Below are 10,804 nucleotides of genomic sequence, written 5' to 3'. Positions count from 1 at the left end.
AAATTTGTTGCCAACACCTTCTTTCTAGTATCTAATTTCTGCTCTACATCCAGCTGCAGAGATTGCGCTGTGCAGCTGGGTCTAGCTCATCATGCAGGGCCGGTCCAATGTTGAATGACATGAAAACTCTGGTGAGCAAGTCTTGAAAGAGCCTGGAGAACAGCAGTTATTCTAGATGCATCCCAAACTAGAGGTATTAGCTGTCCAAACATGCAACGATTATTACCTCTAGTTTTGGATGCCGTGCACCTGAAAAGACTTTTGCTCGATCAGTTTTTAAAAGTGAAAGCAGCTGATTAGCATCTCAAAAGCTGAAATAATTCCTGGGCTACAATCCCAAATCCCAGAGGAGTTTAAAAGGAGGCTTCATAGATGAAGAGCAGGAGCAAAGAGCAGAGAGAAGGAGGGAGTTCAAACCTTCGCTTCTTTTTGATCATAATGTGCAAGGATCATATAACTGACTCCAAAGTCTTTCTGCCTGGCTCTCTGACCAAAAGGCCAGACGGCAAATTAAACAGGAGCGGCAAAAGCAAATAAAGTGGATTAGCAGCGCTTGTCGACAACTGATGGTGCCTCCTGGGGCATCTTAGAGTGAAATGTTGTCTCTGCCGCCAATAAATTGAGCTGTCGGCACGTCATGACAATCATGAAAACTGTCATACTGTAGCCGTCTTCAGTCAGGGGCCTCTTCAGATTTGTTGCAAGACTGACTGCTAGTGGAAACCCATCCTGCCTACAACAACACTATGCACAGTGACTCAAAGATGCTTAGATGATATAAGTAACAACAACATTTCATTTCAATTTGGGATAAATAAAGTAGTGTGTAATGGATAGTGAATCGTTTTAATTAAGTTTCCTAAATTACTCAAATTTGTAATTATTCATTGTAAATTATTTAAGTATGTTGCAGATTGTTTAATGATATTTGTCTGTTTGATTACCACTGATGGTTTGTATTTTGTTTATTTGGATTGCACTTTGTAAAGTTTTTTTTTGTACCTCACGGGCTGCCATAGCTAATGAGGGCACCCTATAAAAGCTGGCAAATCATTGTACCAATGAATGACTTGAATGAACTGTCAAAGATGTGCTTGGCACAATCAACACTTAGTGTTCCCCTGTGAAAGCAGCGAGGTACGTTTTATTTTGTTTTGTGTTGTAAGTTTATGTTTATATTCTAATAATTGTATATGTTTTTTAGTTTTCACGGTGATGTCCGGTGGTGATGTCCGGTGATGATGTCTGGTGATGATGTCTGAGATGATTGTGATGACTGACGTCTGATGATCCAGTCAAAGAAAATAAACAAACAAGGAAAATTCACCCGTCGAGACCGCGCAATTTATTCGAATGCTGGGGAGCAGCTACAGTGAAAACTCGACGCTTCCGTGTGTCGCCTTCCATAGACGGTGAGACGTTTTGATCAGGACATCGGCCGAAGTTTGACGCTGCGGAGTCAACGCCGCCATGAGGAGCTTTTCTTCGCGGTGGATCCAAGTTCGCTTCAGAAACTGAATCCGACAGATGATCGTTGGCTCGGTGAGAAATTGACTGATCAACTAAAGCGGAAACAGCTTGGAGATGACGTCACGTGACTGTTATTGGCGATTATGAAAGTACGCCGAATTACTCGAAGGTAACTGGACTAATTAAAAAAAAAAAAAAAAAAAAAAAGAATGTGTCTTTTGCAAACATTTTGAATGTGGGTTTAATTTCACTGTGAGGTTTAGGTCATTGTAAGAGTTAAGATGTCACTGCCAAGTGAAAAGGAACTTTCTGCTGACGATATGTGTGCTGAAGAAAAGCCAAAAGAACAAGAGTTGGTTTCAGGTCCACGGACAAGAAAGTTAACTGAAAAAGGAGAACAGTACAGAGAAACAGAATCTGCAAAACAGACAAAGGCATTTCTTAAATCTTATGTATCCTGGAAACAAATTGCCAGAGAAGCCAGGAAGAAATTAAAAGGTTTCTGCTCTCAGGAGAATCTGGATGAAATAAATCGGCAAGTCCAAAACGGTCTTGATAAAGTGAAACAGAATTATGAGTTTCTTCAACGTAATTGTTTAAATACTCCAGATATTGTGCAGAAACTAGATGCCTGTACTATATTAACAAATGAGATTTATGATCTTGTGTGTAAGCGTTTGGAAGGGAGTATTGTTGAAGATAAATTCAATCCAGAAGTTGAAAAGGAAAGGGTACGAGAAATTTTAAATAGAGATGAATATCGGTCTGTTTTCGGAGAAGCCTCTACTGAAAGTTCTTCATGTACATGTGGTTCATCAACTACCAGCTCCAAAGTTTCTCAAGAGCGGGTAATGGCAGAAGCTGATCTGGCAGCCAAAAATGTTCAAGTTGGATCCATGTTGGAGATTGAAGCTCAACATGCTAAAGTCAGTAAACTTGAATGTGAGTGGAAATGTCATGAGTCCCAGATTATGGCAGAAATGAAGCAGAAGGAGGCTGAAGTGCTGCAGCAACTTGATGAGGAAAAGAGCAAGTTGAAAGTAATGGAAATGGATATGGAAGTTAAAATGGCTGCAGCTCGGGTTGATGTTTTTAGCAGACTTGATGATGGTGTTGAAAGGGAAAATCTGGATTCTAAGCCTGAAGTTAAATCAGTGCGACCTCTAAAACACAAAGGAAAGTCAGCTGCAAGGGCTGCAACTATTCCACCTCACGTTTGCTCTGAGAATCCTGCAGTAAACTTGGCTGAAGCCTTAACGAGCTCGTTAAGTTTAAGTCGCCTTCCTGTTCCTGTACCTGCCATATTCTCAGGTGACCCTTTGAAATTTGTGGACTTTAAGATATCATTTACAACTTTAATTGGTTCAAAATCCATCTCTGCTGGGGAAAAAATGTTGTATCTGAAAAGTTATCTCTCTGGAGAAGCCCGGAAGGCTGTAGAAGGTTTCTTTTACAGAAGCTCTGAAGACGCATATGAAGGTGCTTGGTCAGTTCTTCAGGAGAGATATGGAAACCCATTCGTAATTCAGAAGGCATTTAGGGATAAACTTAAGTTATGGCCAAAGATTGCACCAAATGATCCATTGTGTCTCAGAGATTTTGCTGACTTTTTGAAAAGCTGTGAAGAGGCCATGCCTCAAGTAAAAGGACTGTCCATCTTAAATGATTGTGAAGAAAATCATAAGATGTTGAAGAAGTTACCAGACTGGGTTGTACGTAAATGGAGTAGAGTTGTTGTTGAAGTACTTGATGCATGTGGGGAATATCCATCTTTTGAATGTTTTTCTAGATTCATACAAAAGGAAGCGCGCATAGCATCTAATCCTATTGCTTCTCCATTTTTGTTAAAGTCTAGAACTTCAAGTGATCTTTCCAAAAAGGCAAAGGCTCTTAGTACCAGTACGGAGTTCAAGAAACAAGAAACTGTTCATGTTCTAAAATCTAAACTGCCTTGTTTGGTTTGCACAGACATGTCGCACAGTGTTGCTAAATGCCCTAAATTTGCAGCTAAATCAATGGAAGACAAAAGGTCATTTATACATCAGAACCATCTTTGTTTTGGATGCCTGAGAAAAGGACATTTATTGAAAGATTGTAAAACGCGCCATGTTTGTGGGGAGTGTAGACGGCATCATCCTACTTGTTTGCACCAGGAGAGAGTGAGATCTCAGGATGCTGCTCAGCAGTGTTCCATCTCTCCAGAAGAAACGCCTCAGGTTTCTCGCAGTGTTTTGTCTCATACACTCACCCGAAACCTTTCTGCAACATCAAGTATTGTTCCAGTATTTTTGTCCTCTGTGAAGGATCCTGGGAAGGAAATGCTTACCTATGCACTCCTTGATACTCAGAGTGACTCCTCCTTTGTCTTAGAAGATGTTGTTAAAAACCTGACTGTTGAAACGAAACCAGTACAGTTAAAACTTAGTACCATGGTTTCTGTTGATACACCTGTTTCAAGTCAAATTGTGTCTGACTTACAGATTCGGAGTTTTTTCTCTGATAAATGTATAAGGTTGCGGCAAGCATATACACGTGACTTCATTCCAGTTGATACATCTTGCATACCAAGTAGAAGTACAGCATTACAGTGGCCTCACCTTAAACATCTGGCTGGCAAAATGCCTGCTTTACAAGACTGTGAAGTAGGTTTACTCATTGGGTTTGACTGTCCTTCTGCTTTGGCTCCTTTGGAAGTTGTTGTTGGTGGGGAAAATGAACCCTTTGCTCAAAAAACATCTCTGGGTTGGAGTATTATTGGGGCAGCTAATCCACATCTAGATCGACAAGGTAACCAAAGATTTGTACATAGAGTGATGGTGAAAGAAATGCCAGCTCCACTAACATCTGATGTTTTAAAGGCTCTGGAGTTGGATTTCAATGAAAGGGGCCCAGAAGGAAAATGTGTTTCTCAAGATGACATTCGGTTTATACAACTTATGAGTGAAAATATTACACAGAAAGATGATGGCCATTTGGAGATGCCTCTTCCATTTAAAACACCCTGCCTTCCTGTGCTGCCAAATAATAAGAAGCTGGCTACTGTTCGTTTACAACATCTGAAGAGAAGGTTAAAGAGAAATGATCAGTTCTACAATCATTATAAAACATTTATGGAGTCTATCATTAGCTGTGGTGATGCTGAACTAGCTCCTGAGGCAAACGCCAATGATTGTGTGTGGTACTTACCTCATCATGGGGTGTACCATTCAAAGAAACCAGATAAGTTGAGAGTGGTGTTTGACTGCTCAGCTAAATTTCGTGGTACCTCTTTGAATGATACCTTGTTAACTGGTCCAGATTTGATAAACTCTTTAATTGGAATCCTTCTGCGCTTCAGAAAAGAAGCTGTTGCTATTATTTGTGACATTGAAAGGATGTTCCACCAGTTTTATGTTGCGTCAAAGCATCGTTGTTACCTCAGGTTCCTATGGTGGGAGCAAGGAGATTTGGAGAGCGAGCCAAAGGAGTATCAAATGAAGGTTCACCTTTTTGGTGCTGCCTCCTCTCCAGGCTGTGCTAATTTTGGTTTGAAGTATTTAGCACAACAGCAGAAATCAAAGTTTCCAGCTGCAGCGGCATTTGTGGAGAATAATTTTTATGTTGATGATGGGTTAATAAGTGTCCCTACAGCTAATGATGCCACCAAACTAATAACTGAAGCACAGAAACTCTGCAAAGAAGGTGGTTTGAGACTCCACAAATTTAATTCCAACAGATCTGAAGTCCTAGGCTGTGTGAATCCATCTGAGAGAGCCACAAGTGTGGTTTCTGCTGATCTCAAGCCTGATTTAGCGCTTACTGAACATACCTTAGGTATGCGATGGCATGTCAAAACTGACTGTTTGGGTTTTCACATTGATCTGAGGGACAAACCTGATACACGCCGTGGTATTTTGTCAGTAATAGCCTCTCTGTATGACCCACTAGGATTTCTTTCTCCTTTCATTATGAATGGAAAATGCATTCTACAAGATCTGTGCCGCAGAAGTATTGGGTGGGATGACTCTCTACCTGAGGACTTGCATGTACGGTGGGAGAAGTGGAAATTCAGCCTTCAGGATGTGGAGAGATTAATGATACACAGATGTTATCATCCACAAGGATTTGGAAACATTGTTAAAACAGAACTACATCACTTCTCAGATGCTAGCAACCTAGCATATGGTGCATGCTCCTACCTCAGATTTGAGAATGAAAAAGGTGAAATTCATTGTGTTTTGATCATGGCTAAAGCCAGAGTGGCTCCTTTGAAGATTACAACTATTCCTCGTCTCGAGCTTTCAGCTGCTGTGGTTGCTGCTAGGCTGAGTGTGCTGTTAAAATCAGAGCTTGATATGAAGATTGACGCAGAGTTTTTCTGGACAGATTCACAAGTAGTGTTGTCGTATATTAATAATGAGGCACGGCGGTTTCATGTATTTGTGGCAAATCGGGTCCAGATAATCAGAGAGAACACAAATCCAAATCAATGGAATCATGTTGACACCACTGAAAATCCAGCAGATCATGCATCTAGAGGGCTGTGTGCTGCTGAGATTTTGACCACTAACTGGCTAACAGGTCCTGAATTTTTGTGGAAAAGGGAGATAAAAAGGGAATTAAAATCTTGCCCTGATCTGTTAGTAGGTGACCCAGAGGTTAAAACTGTTCAGGCCTGTGTAACAACAACAGAAGACACTGCAGATTTTCTGGAATGTTTCACTAGATTTTCATCCTGGTCAACACTGATTAAAGTAGTAGCCAGAATCAAAAGACTTGGACACAGAAATGAATGTCATTCAAATGTGGTGAGTGTTAAAGAACGTGAAGATGCTGTTAAATCAGTGGTGAAACTTGTACAAAAACAGGCCTTTGGCTCAGAGATGAAGTTGCTGAAAAGAGGAGAGAATCTTCCACGTTCCAGCCCTCTGTTTCATTTAAATCCATTTATGGAGGATGGTTTGTTACGGGTTGGTGGAAGATTAAAACATTCATCTCTTAGTGAAGATTTTAAATATCCACTGATTTTGCCAAAGAACAGCCATATCACCCATCTTATTTTGTCTTACTGTCACACTCAGGTATGCCATCAAGGCAGAGGTCAAACTCAAATGCAGCTCAGGAGAAATGGTTTTTGGATTATTGGCTGCAGCGGGTTGGCGGCTAAAATGATTCATAAATGTGTGCAGTGTAGGAAGCTCAGACGACCAGTGGAAGAACAGCTTATGGCTGAGCTTCCAAAACAACGCTTGGAAGCATCTGCACCATTTACATATTGTGGAATGGACTGTTTTGGTCCTTTTGTCGTTAAAAGAAATCGTAAGGAACACAAGAGGTATGGGTTGGTGTTCACCTGCCTCTATTCAAGAGCTGTTCACATTGAAATGTTGGATGATTTGTCCACAGATTCCTTTATTAATGGCCTGCGCTGTTTCATTAGTTTGAGGGGAGTCGTTCGCCAGATATATTGCGATCAAGGAAGAAATTTTGTAGGAGCACAAAATGAGCTAAAGCAGTGTGATCCTAAATATCTGGAGTCCTTTCTAGCAGAGAACCAATGCGAGTTCATTTTTAATGCTCCATCAGCAAGTCATGCTGGTGGTGTTTGGGAGCGTCAGATACGCACCATTCGAAATGTGTTGGCCTTCACTCTCTCTCAAAACCTGAGGAAACTTGATGATGCTTCATTAAGAACTTTCTTTTATGAAGCCATGGCTATAATTAATAGTCGTCCTTTAACATTAAAGGAAATAAATGACCCTGGTTCTCTTGAACCTTTAACTCCTAATCATTTGCTTCAAATGAAATCTGAGTCTGCCCTGCCTCCAGCAGGAACATTTGTGAGAGAAGATATTTATTCCTCAAAACGTTGGCGCCGTGTACAGTTTCTGGTTGAACAGTTTTGGAGTCGGTGGAAGAGGGAATACCTCCAGAATATCTCTATTAGACAAAAGTGGCATGTAATTCGGCGCAATCTAAAAGTAAATGATGTTGTAATTGTCAAAGAGGATTTTCTGCCAAGAAATAGGTGGCTGTTGGGTCGTGTTGTGGAAACAATTACCGATAGTGATGGCTTGGTTAGAAGAGTGAAGTTGAGAACAGGAGAACAAACATCAGGAAGGGATATTATCTCAAAGAGTTCAGTGATAGAAAGACCGGTGCAAAAGTTGGTGGTGTTATTAGAAAGTGACTGGTAAACTGAATGTACACAAACAAGTATGTTTTAAACAATCTGCATGGTTTAAGAGAAACTTTAAAATAATGCATGATTTGGCAATAGTTCATGCATTATTGGTGGGAGTGTAATGGATAGTGAATCGTTTTAATTAAGTTTCCTAAATTACTCAAATTTGTAATTATTCATTGTAAATTATTTAAGTATGTTGCAGATTGTTTAATGATATTTGTCTGTTTGATTACCACTGATGGTTTGTATTTTGTTTATTTGGATTGCACTTTGTAAAGTTTTTTTTTGTACCTCACGGGCTGCCATAGCTAATGAGGGCACCCTATAAAAGCTGGCAAATCATTGTACCAATGAATGACTTGAATGAACTGTCAAAGATGTGCTTGGCACAATCAACACTTAGTGTTCCCCTGTGAAAGCAGCGAGGTACGTTTTATTTTGTTTTGTGTTGTAAGTTTATGTTTATATTCTAATAATTGTATATGTTTTTTAGTTTTCACGGTGATGTCCGGTGATGATGTCTGGTGATGATGTCTGAGATGATTGTGATGACTGACGTCTGATGATCCAGTCAAAGAAAATAAACAAACAAGGAAAATTCACCCGTCGAGACCGCGCAATTTATTCGAATGCTGGGGAGCAGCTACATAGTGAATGGAATTGAATAAATGTGCTCAAATTAAAAACTAGATTTTTTTTTTCAGGCTACCAAAAAGTTTTATGCGTCTTGAGTTTTTTTTTTTTTTTTTTTTTTTTTAGTTTTACAACACCATTGTATGACATCGTACTGTCGAGGTCTTCAAACACACTGCTAAGAGTCAGGAGACAGACCGCTGACACAAAAACAGCTAAAATTCTATCCTTTGACAGGAGCTCAAAATTCAGGGCCTTCGATTTCTCCTCAAACAGACGTACGGAGGATTATCTACAAGCGCGGGATGAGATTATAATTTAACTTCTTCGCAAGAGCTCTTACTTCAAATGACCCCCTCTTCCTTCATTTCATTTGAAGTATTTAAGGACTTAAACAGAAATATCTGAGGAGGATGAGTATAACTCATAACTCTTTAAGATCGAGTATGCATCTTAAATGTCACACTTTGAGAGCCTGAAGCAATTTGTGCCTGTTTTTTTTTTTTTTTCTTCACTCTCTCTCCCATTTGCTGTGTGGATGTTGGATATCCACACAGCCGAAACCTGTTCGAAGTAGCCAAAAAAAAAAAAAAAAAGCAAAAAAAACCCCCCAAATTGTCATCAAGCTAAAGCATGCTGATAATGGATTCACCTTCTCTATTGACCTAATAGGGCAAATCAAAAGCAGGGGCTACAACAGACTGCTGAATCAATATGAAGCACTTATCCTGATTGGGCACTACACAGGTACAACAGCATTAGGGGTGGTTAAAGGGGTTAGCTCGCTTTCATTCCCTGTCTTTCTGTCTCTTTTCCCAACAACACTTAATAACTGCTGGAGAACTCAAACTCGACAAAAGATTCACATCAAAAGATATAATCATTAAGAGAAAGCAGGCATAATTGTGTATTGAACACATGCTTTCTCTCGGCGAATATGGATCCAGCTGTAAGGTGTGATGCGTACATCTCCGAATGCAACAAAACCTTTAGCGTTTAAACGTTTTTATGCCTTCCTTTGCCGCATGCTGAGCATTTGACAGTTTGTTGAGAATAATGTCATCGATATCTTGGCTCTGTTGAGATGGAAAACACAAATTACTCCTCTGTTATTAACATAGCTGTGCTTAGGTTGTTATCTCAGCAGTAGCACAACATTCGCATAAGGCAACGCGTATGCTTCCCAAAACGTTCACCTCCCTGAAACGTTTTACATTTGTCACACTACAAAAACAAACTTGTGTGTTTTATTGTAATTTTATGGGACAGGACAACTCAGAGGGGTGAAAAGAGAACAACACATAGCTTTAAGTTTTCTTTTCACCTATACACATTTGAAGTTTGGTGTCCGTTTGCATTCAGACACCCTGAATCAGTGCTTTATGGAATCGCCATTCGCTGCAGAACAGTGTTCTGTAACATAGTCAAAGCTTGTAATGCCTAACTTTGATTTACACTCACAACATTATACCTGTCCAAAATATTTACTCAAGTTTTTGGGCTGTAAGGTGGCAAAATATGTTTCAAGCCTTACTAATACTTCCGCGTGGAACCATAGTGATTGGGGAAATGTTTTCCTTCAAGAGTAAAAGAGTACTTCAAAAAACACACTGGTATGATATTTTATATAGCATCAAATATTAGGGTTACTTGACCTGCAAAAAAATGTCTACTGAGAGTGCTATATTTTCCCAACACTGCACCAAAAAGATTTAAAGACATCTGTCTTAGAGGAGAAATAAAGTGCACAGTACCACAGATTGACACAACCTGGCACATTTTCTTATCACATCCAAATTTGCACCTTTGCATTGATGCTGTGGGGGATTGGAAAAAGGCATCTTGATGTGTCACAAAGCTTTTAAGTTGTTCGCTATTGGCAAGCTAGCTGTAGTAACACTTTTAACAGGTAATATGTGCAGGAGGTGGCACTGAGGGCTGCTGAAATAAAATCAACAAGCATTCTTAATGGATGCGGGTCAGTTTGTCCAATAACGCCTCTTACTTGGATTCAAGGCTAATAAAGACAGGGCACATTAACTCGCTTCTAGTTACCAAATGGACTATTAGAAGTTGAACTGGAGATTTCTGACTTTGACTTTAAAGTAAGCAGCATCTTTGTTTTTTTAAATTCCCTATGGAAATGTCTTTAGAGTCCTGTCTATCTCTACAAGGTGGGACCAGGAATGTTATACTTTGATAAAAATTAATTTCTGATGGAGCTTAACGCAGTGAGGTGACAATCGCTTGCTCTCCTCCAGCTAAATGACCTGTGAAATTTGAATATTTAATAAATTAGTATTAATTTAATTTTTTATTTTTTATCATTCGAAGACACGTTAATGTTTTGAATCTGGTTAGAAAATGGCTTCACATGTCCACATTGTTCTATTTTGCTCTGGAAAAAAAAAAAGTGATTGGCTTTGTGTTCTGCAACACGGTTTTCTTTTTCTGCCTAGTGTAGATACAATACACTAAGCAGCATGGCAAAGAAATCATATGATCAGCTTCTGAGGAGACAGCCAACTGACCGAG

At 39.7% G+C, this 10,804-nt stretch overlaps 1 long non-coding RNA gene across 1 annotated transcript; it reads left to right on the top strand.

Annotated features, from left to right (window-relative positions):
• Nucleotides 1-822: 822 nt before the first annotated feature.
• LOC145554909 (uncharacterized) lies at nucleotides 823-8,238 on the top strand. Its single transcript, XR_014090958.1, has 2 exons — nucleotides 823-8,062; nucleotides 8,130-8,238. It is a non-coding gene; the product is annotated as an uncharacterized LOC145554909 (long non-coding RNA).
• The last annotated feature ends 2,566 nt before the right edge of the window (nucleotides 8,239-10,804 follow it).

The sequence above is a fragment of the Poecilia reticulata genome, chromosome 14 (assembly GCF_904066995.2).
Source record: "Poecilia reticulata chromosome 14, P_reticulata-male-v2, whole genome shotgun sequence".
NCBI lineage: Eukaryota > Metazoa > Chordata > Actinopteri > Cyprinodontiformes > Poeciliidae > Poecilia > Poecilia reticulata.
This window is presented reverse-complemented; position numbering and strand designations above follow the sequence as displayed.